At 46.2% G+C, this 15,599-nt stretch overlaps 1 long non-coding RNA gene across 1 annotated transcript in view; it reads left to right on the top strand.

Moving 5' to 3' along the window:
• LOC131911671 (uncharacterized) overlaps window positions 1–15,599 on the top strand; it is a 75,355-nt gene that overhangs the window by 50,265 nt on the left and 9,491 nt on the right. The window contains exon 3 of the long non-coding RNA XR_009379415.1: window positions 9,837–10,023. This is a non-coding gene — a long non-coding RNA (uncharacterized LOC131911671). The remainder of the gene's footprint in view (window positions 1–9,836; window positions 10,024–15,599) is intronic.

Below are 15,599 nucleotides of genomic sequence, written 5' to 3'. Positions count from 1 at the left end.
CACCAACTGGATCAGGCCCTCTGAGTGGGTGAGACAGTTGATTGGCCTGATCTGTTTGGGAGGCATCCAGGCAGGGCACCGGGTCCTGTGCTCATTGCATGAGTCGGCTGTTTGAAACCTGGGGCCTATGCAGGGTCCCTTGGCTCGGCCTGGGAGGAGGGGACTGGACCTACCTGGACTGAGTCCACCAGGTTGATCTCAGTCTGTGGGGAAGGCTTTGCCCTGGAGGAGATTGGAATGGGGGGCGGGCTGGGGGGAAGGTGAGGGGGGCGAGAGGGGGGAGAACAAGGGAATCTGTGGCTGATATGTAGAACTGAATTGTATTGCAAAATAAAAATAAAAAAAAACTTCCTCTAGAATAAAACTTAATAGTTTAATGTTCTGCTTTCCAAAAAAAACCATCAGTGGTCCTTTTATGAACTTGAGCTAGAATATAATGGAATTAAAGCAAATTTTCAAAAAAAAAAAAGAAAAAGAAGGAAGAGAGGGAGGGAAGAGGAAGAAAGGATGTCTGGACCCAGCATAGCTTTGCTGAGAATCAAGCTCACTTGGCGACATTATTTCATTTTCTAGTAAGGTTTTTAGTTGTAAAGTTCATATTGAAAATGAACATGTAACATACTTTGATATCAGCCCAATGTTAGGAAATGTTTCCTATGATGTGCTTTTCAAATGAAATGGTGATGATCAAATTACTCTAAAGAATAGCCCATTTGGCCAAGAACCAGAGACTTGGTAGTCATAGGCCCTAGGGGAGAACTTACTACTATTACTCTGCTAAATGGACATAGTATTCAACTGACTCCTAAGGACTTACGTTTATACCCATAGAGCAGTGCGTCTTTCAGCTTTCATCAGAGAAGCTTCTTTTTACAGCAGATGTTGATTAACCCAGAGACCCACAACTGCATCGGAGTGCAGAGAATAAGCTATTGCCAAGTGTTCAGCCCTAGACATCTGTCTTAGTTACTTTTCCATTGCTGTGCTAAGAACCATGACCAAGGCAAATTCTAGAAGAAACTATTTACTGGGGCTTATAGTTTTAGAAGACAAGTTTATGACCATCATGGCAGAGAGTACAGCAGCAGGGAGGCAGACAGGTATGACGCTAGAGCAGTAACTGAGAGATTACATCTTGATTCCCAAGCAGGAGGCAAAGAGAGTTCTAATGGGAAATGGCATGGACTTTTATAACCTCAAAGTCTAACCCCACTGACATACCACCTCCAATGAGGCTATACTTCCAAATCTTTCCCAGTTTCACCAGCTGGGGACCAAGTACTAAAACATATATGCCCATGTGGGCTGTTCTCATGCAAACCAGCACAACACCTGTATCATGCCACCTCTTCCCAAGACTCAAGGATCGTTGAGGGAGAAGGGTCAGAAGGACTGTAAATGCCAGAGACAGTGGATGAGTACAACCTAAGTGTTTTCTGGATACAACAGCAGCGGTGGCTGCCTGCACAAGACATACACATGATCAAGGCAGATGAAATCTCGGCATGGAGTAGGGGGAGCTGAGGAGCTATTGGCAGCTGAAGGCTGTTTGAAGGGGGTGTCAGTTTTCTTCAGGAATGTGAGCCCAGGGAGACTGCCCACAGTCCAGTAGATGCAGTAGATGGCCCTATGCTTGTGCATATACTGGCAACACTAGGTGGAGTCTGTGGGTTTAAAAAAGAAAAGGACACACACACACACACACACACACACACACACAGAGAGAGAGAGAGAGAGAGAGAGAGAGAGAGAGACAGACAGACAGACAGACAGACAGACAGACAGACAGAGAAAACGCATACATGAAGTTATGAGGGAATAATGGTAGTAGGGACAGGAGGAACTGGAAGGGATGAAATGGGTGTTTACTTCATCAAAACACATGATGTGCATGTATGAGATTCCAATAGCTCCTGTTGTAGGACATACCACATCCTTGCACGGACTTCTAACTTTCCTGTATACGTTCCCTTTCCTTCTTTCTCTGTACGGACCTTCCTGGTGTCTCCCAATGTGGCATCTCTACATGTATGACAATTCTCAAATCCATACATCAGACTCCTATTTTTCTGCAGTGACCAAGCCACTTTCTAGCCATAAGTTCTGTTTATCTCCAAATTTAGTCAGACTAGAACTCCCTATGTCTCCTCCTCACCACACATTACAGCCTCCAGGCTGCAGTTGGTCTAGTTTTTAGTTTTGTTTCCTGGTAGGATCGAGAAAAGTTACACACACACACACCCAACCACCATCACCACATATTACCACCACCACCACCACCTTCAACATTATAACCACCACCATCAACTTCAACACCCACGGCATCTCCACTGTCAACACCGTCTTCACCACCACATCCCACTGTCTCCGTTACCAAGACCTTCATTATCTCTGCCATCCCCACTGTCTTCAGCACCATGATCACCACCACTACCATCCTCATCACCACCATTCCCACTATGCCCACCACCGCGACATCCATCATCTCCACCACTACCGTGTTACCAAATCATCATGTTCTGAAGTGCCTGGTATAGCAACAGATGACCAACATGGAGCAGATGCCACTGAGATATTTGCTCCCAGTTTCTTCCTTTATTGAATCCTCATCACCAAATTAGTGAGCTTGGTACTACCTTTGTCAACCACCCCCACAAGTGACAAAGCCAAGTCTCAGGGAAGCCTCATCTACCATCCGAGTTGTGTTGGGTGATACAGTTAGTGATCTCAGAGCACTACAGACACCCTGCTGGGGAGCCCAGCCTCTCCACCAGCACTCTCCATAAAGCACCTTGTGGATGACACTTAACTGCTGTGACCGTTCATCTTCATTATCAACTTGACAGGGTTTAGAGTCCCTCTGGAGACGCTCTTCAGGGTATGTCTGTGAGAATGTTTGCAGAGAGGATTAACGGAGGATGGCACACTCATTCTGAACGTGGGTGACATCTTCTCATGAACCCAGAGCTCAGACAGAATAGAAAGGGGGTAAAGAAGAAAAGTCAGCTGAGATTCAGCCTTCTCCACTCACTGTATCCCAACCTGTGAACATGTGAGGGGTCCTAGCCACAGGCACTGGCCGTTGGGAATGCTGCCATGCCTTCCCTGGCAGAATAGACTGGATCTCTTACACTGTGGGTCAGAATGAGCTGTTCTTTTTAACTCCCTTTTGTCAGTATTTGTCCTGAGTACACTCTCATTCCTCAAGGGCCTCACACTCTTAGCTTGTGGGCAGCACAGGGCACCTGGGCAGATGTTCAGGGAGCTCACAGTTGCTGCAACTAGACTTGCTGTTTCTAAGGCCTGGGATCCTTCTCGGAGTTACCTTTCAGCATTTGGGGCTGAGCACCGGCCCAGTACCCAAATACTCTACAGAAGCATGCTGATTTGAAGTAAGTGCTGTCACGGTGATTCCTTCATTGTTAACTAGTTTGGATTTCCTCCCTTTTCCCACAAAGTATAATCCCTGTACCGCTTGCAAAAGAGTTGCCTGGAGACAGATTTAAAACTTCCTTTAAACATGTTTTCGGGCCTTGCACAGACCACCTGAACCAGAGTCTGGGAATGGGGCTAGGTCATGTGCTTTTAAGATACACTCAGCAGTGACTTTACCATTCTGTGGTGGGAGGCATGCTGTGACCTCTTCCAAAGCTGAGATTCTGCGATGATATTTTCTCATTTTGTCTACACAGAGAGCATAGGAAGCCATGGTCATTCTGGGAATATGTCTCTGCCAGCATTGGATTTCCCGAACTCTGTATTCCATTGTATTGTTTTGGTTATAAGTTTCCTCAAAGCCTTTGTGGGAAGAGCCGAGCTATATATAAATCAATACGAATTAATAAAATTAAGCTATACTGTTCCCCTAAGTAACCAGACAATAGAAGCCTCCATAACGTAACTGCCCTCATGGCTACTAAAACTTTGACCCTGCATTGACCAGAAGATGTCTAGTAGAGGCAAGATGGCATTGCAGGGCCAGAGTATTCTTAAGTACCAGGGGGTCAAGCCATGTAAAGTAAATTACTTCCCCACACTGTGTGGTCTTCCTGGAATGGCCAGATGTGAGCTTGGCGTCACAAAGTGCTCACTTAGAAACCGACAGACCTGGGCTTGTGTTCAGCCATTGCAGCTTAGGAGAGGTAAGTGCCACTTCTGTGCTTCTTTCTGCATCCGGGACATGGTTGACAAGGCTCAAGGGGATTGTAAGGATCAGCAACAATGCATCCCTAATGTTCTATCGAATATCTGGCCCAGAGCTGCTCCTTTTAAGATGTATATTTCTCTTGCCCTTTAATGTCCTATTATTAACATGATGAGAAATTAGAATTTGCATTAACTCTGGTTAACAGTCCCATCCCCTTGAAGTGTCCCTCAAATGACTTCCAACAATATATTACCTACCTGCCACGGAACTTGCAATTGTATCCGTGAATTTTAAAAATAAATCTGCAAGGTAGACTGCAAAATCGCCCCACTACATTTCATAATTCCTTTTAATGCAACTTTGCAATTTCTCTCCATCAGATATGGAGTCTGTCTTCCTAGGGCTGGGAAACCTGGGAAGCCAGGTGGTCCATGACTTGGTTTGGCCACGTAGATGGGATGGGAATGATTGTGTGCTGGCCCTGAGCTTAGGCCTGTGCTGTTAAATGGAGAAGCCCTCTACTCCCTTCCAGAAGAGCTAGCTGCAGTAATAACATTTGTCAGTCAGCACTGGGTACTGCACAGGGTCCGGGCTTTCAAATTCGAATGTTGAGTTCCAGTTGCTGTTCACTTTGAGAACACATCTTCGAGCCTGGGGATGTTTCCTGGAGATAGTACTGAGTTCCAGAAAAGTGGGCATTTCCCAGCTATGAAGACTGGAGACTGAGGCTTTCCTCCAGCAGAGTGACGGACACCCTGAAATGAACCGCCAGTTAGTCAGCAGGTGCCTGGCAGGGATGCTTGCAGCTGAACTGAATCCATCCACCTTCTTCAATGTTTGGAGCTTCTGCCTGTCCTGTGCCAGGTGGATGCAGGAGTGAGCATCACTGACCTCCCCGTCAGAGCGCACACGTTTCACATGGCAGCAGATGGGTATGTAATCTCAGCACGTGATACACGCTACCGTGTGTGTGTGCATGCACACAGTGACTAGAGAGGGTGGGAGGGGCCAGATAAACCTGGTTAATACAGCTTCATATGGAGCATAGTACAGTGGCAGCACAGTGCTTTGTCAGTCAGGGCTGAAATATCATCCCTTCCCTGTACTACCTGTGTGCCATTAGGCAAGCTGCCTTACTTCTGTGAGCCTTGATTTCCCATTGGGGCAGCGGGCATAACAGCAGTACTTAACTCGCGGGGTTATGTAACAGCCGTTTGGGTAATGTCTATCTACTGTTTAAGACTACAAGGCCCAGCATGCAGTGAGCACTGGGTAAGCAGAGCTACATCTTGAAGAAGCATAAGCACGCGGGCAGCAGGGTTACAGACACAAAGACACAGAGTGATGGCTTCAGGAATGGGCTGGAATGGCTCTGCGTGTGTTTGTGAGATGTTTGCAGTTCCCCTGGGGAGTGATTCATGAGTGGTAGTTTCTGTAAGATTGTTGTAGCACTGATCTGAGGCTGGGGTACTAGCTGAAGCTTCCAAGTTCTTGTGCCCCAGGATGAAGAATTAGACCAGGGACACAAGGTTGGAAACAGAAACAGAGACCGTTTACAGAGGAAGGGAAGGCATGGGAATGGGTTAGTGAACTGGGGAAAGGCTTCAAAAGCCTTGGACCATGAAGCTCATCATCGTTGTCTACTGGTCATTTATATGGCACCTGACCTCCCATGGTTGTGGGTAGCTGACTCTTGTTCCTGTTTCTGTTAGGTGTATGAAGCCCAGGTTGGGGAGAGAGTGCAGTCTCCCTCTGTCACCTGGGTTCTTCCACATGCTGATGCTGCCCCCAGTCTCTCCTCTCACACTACAGATCTCCCTAAAGATGCTGGACCAGACGTTGGCTGGGGCTTGTTCCCAGTGTCAGATGGAACTGGTCTGGTGCAGGCTCAAATTCCCATTTCTAGTAAGTTTCTGAATGGTGCTGATGCCACTAGTGTAGGAACCTCTGTTCTTTTGCTTGTGGTATGCTCTCTGAAAATTTATGGGCATATATTAATTGTGTATACCTGTGCATGTCCCAGGTAAAGATCAGATTCCAGTGTTCTCTTAATGGCCATTCTCTCACTTTTGTCTAGAGAACTCGGTACTTGTAGGTGTCTTCAGTGCTCTATACAAACAGTGATTTCCCCCAGGAAGCCATACCGTGGCCTTCCCCTCCTAGTTAAATTGGATGTTGCCTGACTTCTCCCTGCCTCCATGGCCCCTTCAGCCCTCTGCTCATTCCTTACTCCTAAACACACGTATACACTCTTTCCAGAGAATGAAAAAAGTATGTTGATCTTCTCTCCAGTGGTGAGGTCAGAGGAGCCCACCCTGGGTCATAGACAGACCTTAGACAGCCGAGGCTGCAGATTGTAGGGTCAGGTTGCCAACACACACCTCATCCTCTTCCCTGCCGGCCAGACCCACCTCAAGTCCTCAGCCATGGCACAGCAATCTGTGCAGGTTTTATTTGGGGGATGAAAGTGACAACGCCGGACAGAGGTCGTGCCTGCACACCACTGTGAATAGCAAGGAAACCGATTTTTCTCCTTAAAGTGATTAGTTTTATGTTGTTTTTTCCTCAATGTTTAAAGGTGCACAAAATTTACTCCGTAAGGAGAATATTGAGGAGCCCTTCCCCCATTCACAGATTCATTCTTCCTCTTCTTCTCAAAGCTAACGTATTAGTCTTTATATTGATTCCCACTTGATTTCCATATTGGTAGCAGGGAGGGAGAGCTGAGTGGGAGACTTGGTTGAAGTAGTGGGTTCATTCTAGAACCTTCTCTACATCTGTTGGTCCGGTGTTCTTTCTAAGGAAGTTGAAGTCCTGGCCTGGGATTCAGCTGCTGCCATTGCTCCTCAGGGCTGGGAGGCACATCTCTTCCAGGCCTTCTGTCCTCCCAAGAGGTGGTTCTCTGTCAGTTCCCCTCCAAACGGGCTGTGCCAGTGGGTGGTGAGCTGAGCACCAATGGGATTGAACCTGTTCTCTGATTACTCTTTGCCTGTTCTGTTAAACCCACTGGCATGCTAACTCTGCAGCAGCAAAGCTCATGCCCATCATCCCCACTCCTGCATCCCCAGTGGCTCAATTAGAGCCTGGTCTCCTTAAAAGAGACAAGAAGTCCGTGTTGATTGCATGATGATGACGTAGGAGGGAAGAGAAGCCAAAGAAGGATGTGCTGGGTGATGCACAGGGCCAGCCAGGCTTTGGCGCAACACTGGATGCCTTGGTGTCCTGCAGAGCTACAGTGCATTTATAGCATCCCTGTTGCTTGTTAGGTACTGGATGGGCAGGAACACACTGCTTAATTATGTATACTGCTTGCCTTGTATTTAAAACTAAACTTCACATCATTCCTCAGAAGTGTTTACTGATGAGTTTCCTGGATGCCGATGCTGTTTTCCCAGCCAGAGGACAGGTTGTCTCAGGCATAGTCATGGTTTCTTTTCCTCCACAATCTTCTTATTGAAGTGAAGTGTTGTAAAGGACTACCCTTGCACAAAGAACTGCTTGAGTTTCCCCCAGCCCCTAATAAGCAAAGCTGATCTCTTCATGGCTCCACTGAGCAAGGTCAACTGGAAGCTTCATACTTGATCTATCCTGATGCTGACCCTTAAGTTTCTTTCATGGGCTAACTTTTAACATTATCTTTTGCCACAATAACCATAACTGTGAGTACAGTAGCTTTTCTAGATCCTACAGGTCCTTCTAGAAACCTTTAAACCTGAGAGTGATCTGGAGTCCCCACAATGGCAATGGTTAGTATACAGTTGATGCTCAATAAATGTTGATCAGGTGCTTAAGACCTTTCTTTCTCTTTTTTGGAGTTTATTAAATTTATTTATTTACATATATATAATTGAGATTATAATTACAAAATCTCTCCCTTCCTTTTTCTCTTTCCAATCCCTTCCATATAACTCTCCCTACTTTCATCAAATATGTGGCCCCTCTTTTTCTTTACTAGTTATTATTATATGCATATATATGTACACACACACACACATTCCTAAATACAATCTGCTCAGCCCATGTAATGTTACTTGCATGTATGTTTTCAGGACTGACTGTTTGACACTGGACAACCAATTGGTGTGTTCTTCCCTGGGGAGGACCACCTCTCTCGCTCCTCCCAGCTTTCCTTAACTGCCTATATTTCTTTGTGTAGTGTTGAGGTCTCATGGGCTTTCCTCTGTCCACTTTGGAGTGTCTGTTGGTGTTATCCTTGTATAGCTCATGTTTAAGCAGTCACGTTGGTGACACTTTATAGGTGTAACTTCTGATGTTACTAGAAGACACAATCTCACAGCAAACTGCATCCTCTGGCTCTACACTTTTTTCTACCCCCTCCTCTTCTACAGCATTCCCTGAATGTTACATGTACGAGTGTTTTATAGATGTATCCCTTGGGACTGGGTTCCATAACTCTGTGTTGTGATTAGTGTGGTTTTCTGCAGTGGTCTCAATCTGTTTCAAAGTTTCCTTGATGAGGGGTGAACTACACTTATCTGTGGGTATAAGGACAAACATTTATAGATTGCTATGGATTATGCTGGTTTAGTACATTAGTGGTTGTAGATTCTCCTCTGATGATCATGACTTTACTAAAACTGAGTAGGTAGCTAGGTTTCCAGTACCAGGTATGATTTCCCTCTTGTTGGTTGGGTCTTAAGTCCCATTAAAGAGCTGTTGGTTACTGCCAAGGTTTGTGTGCCCCTACTGCACCCTTAGGGTTATTGTGCCATGTTGGTGGTTGATGTGGTGCATAGGTGTCATAGCTGGGTAGGACTGTTGGGTACCTCCCTCCTTTGGAAGTTCTCATGGTGCTTTCTGGAACCATGAAAGTCATAGTCCTGGGGGGGGGGGTAGCATTCAGGTCAGGTCCAGCTCAGGCGTCTCTGGACCCTGATTCTGCAGTGTTTTCAGCGGTAGACACTTACCTCCCACCTTTGGGGGTAGCCAATGGCAGAAGCAATAGTCTGCATGTTTTGGGAGTCTCTTGGACAGCCCTGACCAACAACTCATAAGAGGGCTTCTTGTGTCTAGTATCGGGGTTTTTGTTAGATGGTCTTTGGCTCGTGGAGGGAGTACTATTAACCCAGGTCAGAAAAGTTCATTACAACTAGGTGTGTGTATATTTAGACATGGAATTATGTGTATTATAGGTTGTTTTGGTAAATAGTTAATAGTGTGATTCTTTGTGGCTTTTTCAGATACCCTTCTTGTTATTTTACCTCCTTTTGTATTTATCTCCCTGTCCATTCTGGAAAGAGCCCCTCCCCCTTCCCCATTTCCCCTATCAGATCTCGTGTATCCTGCTAGTCCCCTTTACTCTCCTCCTGCCTTCTTCTAGATTGAGACTGATTTCTCGAATCTTTTTCATGACCCCTTGAAGAAAATAGGGTGTCTCAGGTGAGGTCCCTCTTATGAACAGAGCAAATGATTTCTATGAAGGATGTAGCACCTTCAGAGCATTTCCAGTTGTCTCTTCCTTCCTGCCATGCCCTGATCGAGGTACCACAGGCTTAAGAGAAGTGACTCTAAATTCTCAAGGATAAACACAAATATCTTTCTGCAGCCTTAATTTTAGAACACTCCTGAAAGCATTTTGTTCCTCAGTGATATTCCAGAGTCATCCACTGGTTGTAGGGGTAGCTCATGAGTTTGTTGCCTGTTCAGGATTTCTGTACTATTTTCCTAGGTGTCTCTCCACACCCCAGCACATGGAGATGGATTTTTACTGATTTCCTCGCTCAGCCCGGGGCTGTGACTGTAAGCAACAGAAGTCTACTCACCGCCACTTAGGCACAGGAGGCTTGCTATGAGGATATACATTGTGCTCATCAAAATAAAATAGAGTCTGATCTCATGAAGAATGGAGTTGAAAGGTTTGGAGGCGAAGAAGCTCCTGTCCCTTACTCAGGGATCCTCGGGTCTTATCTTCAACCTGCTTTAAAACACCTTAGACATGGCTGCCTGACCTGCATCTACATCAGGGACAACATATTTTTCTGTAAATGTTTTTGTTCCTCCTGCACCAGTCAGCCTGTGTGTGGCACAGCCATTGATGTCTTCCATGGTAGCGTGGCAGTTGCCAGAGACTATATACAAACAATACTTGGTTATGTTCCAGTGAAAATTTTATTAATAGAAACAAATGGGTAGGGCAGATTTGGCCACGGTTGAGTTTCCCAATCTCTGCTCCACATTCTGACCTCCAGCACTTGCTACTCACCAACAGCACACTCCAGGCCTCCTTATGATCAGATCCCCAAGAGAAGAATTGATTGGCTCACCTCAGTGTATGCAGGGCTGCCCTTGGATTGGATGACACCCATGACCAATGTGTGATGAACACAGCTGACGAGGAGCAGGGAATAAAAATATTATTAGACATAGCTACTATTCCTATGAGCACTTCCTTTTTGTTAATTGAAAATAATTTTTTTCCTACAATATTCCTCATCTCCTCCTAGATCCTCTTTACCTCCTGACCCTTCCAACTCCACACTTTCTCTCTTCTCTCTCTCTCTCTCTCTCTCTCTCTCTCTCTCTCTCTCTCTCTCTCTTCCTCTCATTTAGAAAACAAACAAGCAAATAAACAAAACAGAATTTAAAAAAAAATCAAAGCACAAGGTACACACACACACACACACACACACACACACACACACACACACCATAAAATACAAAATTGGAAGCCAGAATATACCAAAAGACTAATAAGATATGAAATGACCTCCAGAAGCAACATGAAACCAAGAAAATCTACACAAATACCACTGAGTTTGTTTTGTGTTGGCCACCCACTGCCTGCCCTCAAGTGAGGTTTCTATACCCAGTGGTACTCCATTGGAGAAAACTAAGTTTTCTTTTGCACGGTTGTCCACTGGAGATGGCTTCTCGGTTAGGGATGGGAACTTGTGTCTGCTTTCCCCCCTGAGCACTAGGACCCCATCTGTCTTGGACTACTGCAGGCTCAGAAAATGCTGCTTCAGTTGCTGGGAGTTCCTATGTACATCCGTCTGTCCTGCTGTGACTGGAGGACACTGTCTCCTTGGTGTCATCCATCTCTTTTGTCTCTTACAAGCTTTCTGCAGAGAATCTTCTAGTACCATGAACACGAGTCAGCAGGGGTAAAGGCTCTAGTTTGGGCATCAGCTCAACTTCTCCATGTTTAATGAGATATATAAGCATTGTCTTCAGGAACAAGGTGTTACCATTAGTTTGTGGAAAGCAACCAATAGCCTTGGCAATAGCCTGGGCTGTTGGGGGGTTCCTATGGGGCTCCTTTGGCCAACAACTCAATTAGATATAACCTATTCCCGGCACTGAGGTTTCACTCAGTGGTAAACATGTCTAGTTGGGGCGTTGTCTCCCCCATTATTTAGTGACTCCATTTCATCTTCTTTCATATATGTATACATTTTAAGAAGCTTCTCCTGTTTTAGGTTTCCATCTGACCTCTCCAATGGCTTTTAGTGTTAGTCACCCCTCCCCACATTCTCTCCCTACCCACTCTTCCCTCCCCTCCCCATTTAATCCTCTTATCTCAGGAGAACTTCTGGTTCATGACTGCTTGAAGCTACCTGGGAATAGGTGTTCTTTTGTTAATCCCATGATCTCACCATTTCTCAATTGATCTGTCCATAATAGAAGACTGTTAGACATTGGGAACATAAGCAGCTCAGAGAACCCTAAGTTTTACCTTTGGTCCCAGAGGCTGCAGACCAACAGCCTTCACTCCTGAAGTTCCATCTGTGTGTCAGCAGGGCCCTGCTTCTATGCCACTCTGGTACTCCTTCTTTAGGGTTAAATTGGGTTCTGCCATTGCAGACTAACCCTCTCACCTGGTAACATACAACAATAAAGCATCACATAGATCTTGGAGGATTCCTTGCTTGACTGGGTAAAATATCCATCCTACAAAACATTAGGGAGAGGGCCAGCATCTCAAGAGTTTACCCCATCTCTTCACAAAGAGGCTTCAGTGAGTGTCGTTTTATTCAGCTTATTCAAGAGCAAACTTGGGCAGGGTGAAGCCTCTTGTTCCCTAAGCTTCATACACACACACACACACACACACACACACACACACACACACACACACGAAATGTATATATTTATGAAATATGTGTGTGTGTGTGTGTGTGTGTGTGTGTGTGTGTCTTCAGTCATTCTGCTCTGTATGTTCCTGGGGGCATCTGTGGCAGATCTCATCTCTCATGAGTATGAGTAACAGCACTGTGAAACTACCTTGTTGTTGGCTGACCTCCAGAAGGCGTGTGGTCACAACCCAGAAAGGAGTATCCAATTTCTTCAGCATACTGCACATACAGCATACTGCACATACAGCACACTGAGAAGCTGTTATGGCGCACACTTTTTTGGGGTTTGGGGCTGACCATAGTCAGATAAAATAACTTAAACTCACTACTGTATGAACAGCAGGGCAGGTACTGCCGGCAGCACAGGGCTGTTTTTGTCGTTTTATATGTCAGGGTGCAGGTGACGGCAGCAGTGACCTGTGCTAAAGTTCTTCACCATACAGTGACATCCGCTGATGCTGACCCCCAGCTGTGGCAAGCCTTGAGTCAGCCTGGCTGCTAGGGGGTTAGCCAGGACATCATGCCCATCTATAAGCATTCATTGAACACCTCTCATGCTAACATGGTCAGGCAGGTTTAAAAAGCAGCTCTACTGAAGATCCTTAAGCCATAGGAAACCCCTGTATACGTTTTATAAACCACCCCGTTTAGAGCTCATTCAGCAGTGACCTTGTCTGTGCTCATACCTTGTGACTGCATGGTTACAAAAGCCAATGGACAGGTCTATCTGAGCCTGCTCTTGCCTGTACTTTCCAGCCTGTCCTCTGCTGCGCCAGAGGGACCTGCATCCCAAGTCACTGCCTGCTCAAAACCCTGCAGTGTGTCTTTTGTTAAAACCAACAACAGAACCTCCTCTTTGTTTATGAGATCTGGATCTGGGTCATCTGGATCCTACCTCTCCTTAAGCCTCATTTCCTCAGTTCCATTTAGCTCTTAGGCTATCGCCTCATGACATTCTCATTCATCTTCCAAACCATGGTGCCTCAGGGCCTTTGCACTTACTGTGTTCTTTTGTCAGGGTGCTTTCTTCCTCTGCTTTCAGTATGGCATGTCCCTACACTACACTTCATTTAGGACTCAGTTAAAGTGCGGTCTCTTTAGGGATGGGAAGAGCTCTTTCCTTCTCACCAAAGTTCCTGTGCCAATCCCTTCATTCCCCACTGTGGTCATGCCTTCCTTGTGTCTTATTATGTTACTTTTGTGGGACTTTTGTTTGGTCTCCCAAGTTCAAGTGGGTCTCCCTGCTTGAACATAGCTCCACAAGAGGATAAAAGAGAGGACTCATCTGCTTCTTTGTCATTATAGCTACAGCATAATGAATAGGGTCAGGATCATGATAGCCATTCTATCATTGCTTTATCATGACATTTATTTATTTATTCAGTGTGTGTGTGTGTGTGTGTGTGTGTGTGTGTGATGGTATGTGTGTCTCAGTGTGGGCGCACATGCCACAGCCTACATGCAGAGGTCAGAGGACAGCTTGCATGAGTTGGTTCTCTACGTCCACCGCATGGGTCCCGCAGATAGAAGTAAACTCGTTAGGCTTGGTGCCAAGGGGCTTTCCTGGCTGAATGACCTACCATCTTCCTCAGACAGTCATTGAAGACATGAATGAACACACTCCAGTGATATTATGGGTAACATGTAGACTTAACCTTCACAGAGTGTTGAGAGAACTTTTGGAGTGGAGATCAAACCCACACTGAATCTTCAAGGAAGCACTATCCACTCATCAGTTTGCTGATTGGAGATGCGTAGATGAAACTTTCTACGTGTTGGGCATCAAAGGCAGAGAGGTCACGATGCTTCTGGAACTTATATCTAACTACCACTCGCTGAATCAAAACCATATACCGTTCTACTTCCTAGTGTTTTTAGTACAATAGTGATGACATGATGGGACTGAATGGGGTGGGGATGGCAGCCAGGTACAAGGAGAGCCATGAGGGAAATTGTTTTTTGGGGCCAATAGGACAAATGACAATACATTTAAAATTTTAAACAGCAGAAATGTATTCTCTCACAGTTTGGGGCCTGGAGTCTGACACGAAGCTGTTAGTGGGGCCACACTTCCTCCCGGTCTGGGGGAGAAGCTCCCTTGCCCGGTCCAGCTTCTGGGGCGTCAAGGTGTTTGTAGCTGTGGTGCTGCTTCAATAGGCACCTCTGTCTCCACACCTTCTTTTCCCTGCATCTCTCTCTCTCCCATCTGGGTGTCTCCAGTCCTCCTCTTTTCTCTTGTGAACACCAGCCATTGGGTTCTGGCACCTCTCAAAAATCCATGGGGATTGGCTTAGAGCTCCTTATGTCATCTGCAAAGATGGTATTTCCCGGTAAGATTGCATCTCCAGGTACAGCTCAGCCTGGTGGCAGTGGAGAACTCTTCAGTCCTCTACAGTGAGCAAAGACCCTGACTGAAGCCAGGAATGGCCTGGAGCCGTTGGGACATTGGTATGCCATCTTGGCATGGTGGCATTCTGAAGAGACATCTGCCCCTCCTTTAGCTGTTAGTCCATTCGAACAATGGACCCCAGGAAATGAGGATTTCCCCAGGAGTTTCACACTGGGAGAAAGAAAAGGCTGAGGTCCTGGCACTAGCCAGAGGAGGACCTTCTCTCCCAGGAAGAGGTGTCACACAGTTCTGACAGCTTGTCAGGTCAGCTTGCAGGGACAGAGACAGTGATGATGGCAGACCCACACCTTGACCCAAACTGCTTATGCACACTGCTGGCCCTCTGTTTAAATCTCACGTCAGGACCAAAGTTGGACTTGGTGGCAGTGGCAGCTCATGGGACCCGATTTGTCCTCTTCCCAGCCTGGTCACACTGAACAGATCTCCTTTATCTGCTTTTCTTTATGACCTGCTTACTTAATTGTCCTATTGAAGCTCGTTGGCCTTGTCTGGCTTGTTCAGGGTCATCAGGGTCCAGGCTCTGACCCTAACTGGCTTATCTCCCTGGGTTTTACTGGATTGACTTTGTCTTCCAGAGGAAGCTCCTAAACCCAGAAGCAAGCAGTTGTACGGGGCTCTGCTGAGGTCTGTACACTTCTATCAGCACCATGCTCTAATGGTCATAGAATCCTGCGTAGTTTTAATCTCGGAATGTGAGTATTTTTAAGAGAACTCTCTGATGATACGATGAAGCATGTTCTTGAGCTGAAGAGATGCACACAGCCCCTGGGGTCCTTGCTGTCCTGTTTGTGTGTGGTATTTCCAGTGTCTCATGTACACAGGTTTCCAGTGGACCCTTACCGCATGGGAGTTTGCTCGGGTTCCAAGCAAGCACAAGGTAAGTGCTCTGACCTCCACAGTGGGAGAAGATGCTCAGAGCACAGCAGGAAGACGGCCCCATCCTAAG

Source organism: Peromyscus eremicus, chromosome 5 (assembly GCF_949786415.1).
Source record: "Peromyscus eremicus chromosome 5, PerEre_H2_v1, whole genome shotgun sequence".
Classification (NCBI taxonomy): domain Eukaryota; kingdom Metazoa; phylum Chordata; class Mammalia; order Rodentia; family Cricetidae; genus Peromyscus; species Peromyscus eremicus.
Note: the sequence above shows the minus strand (reverse complement) of the source record. Positions and strands in the feature narration are given on the sequence as shown.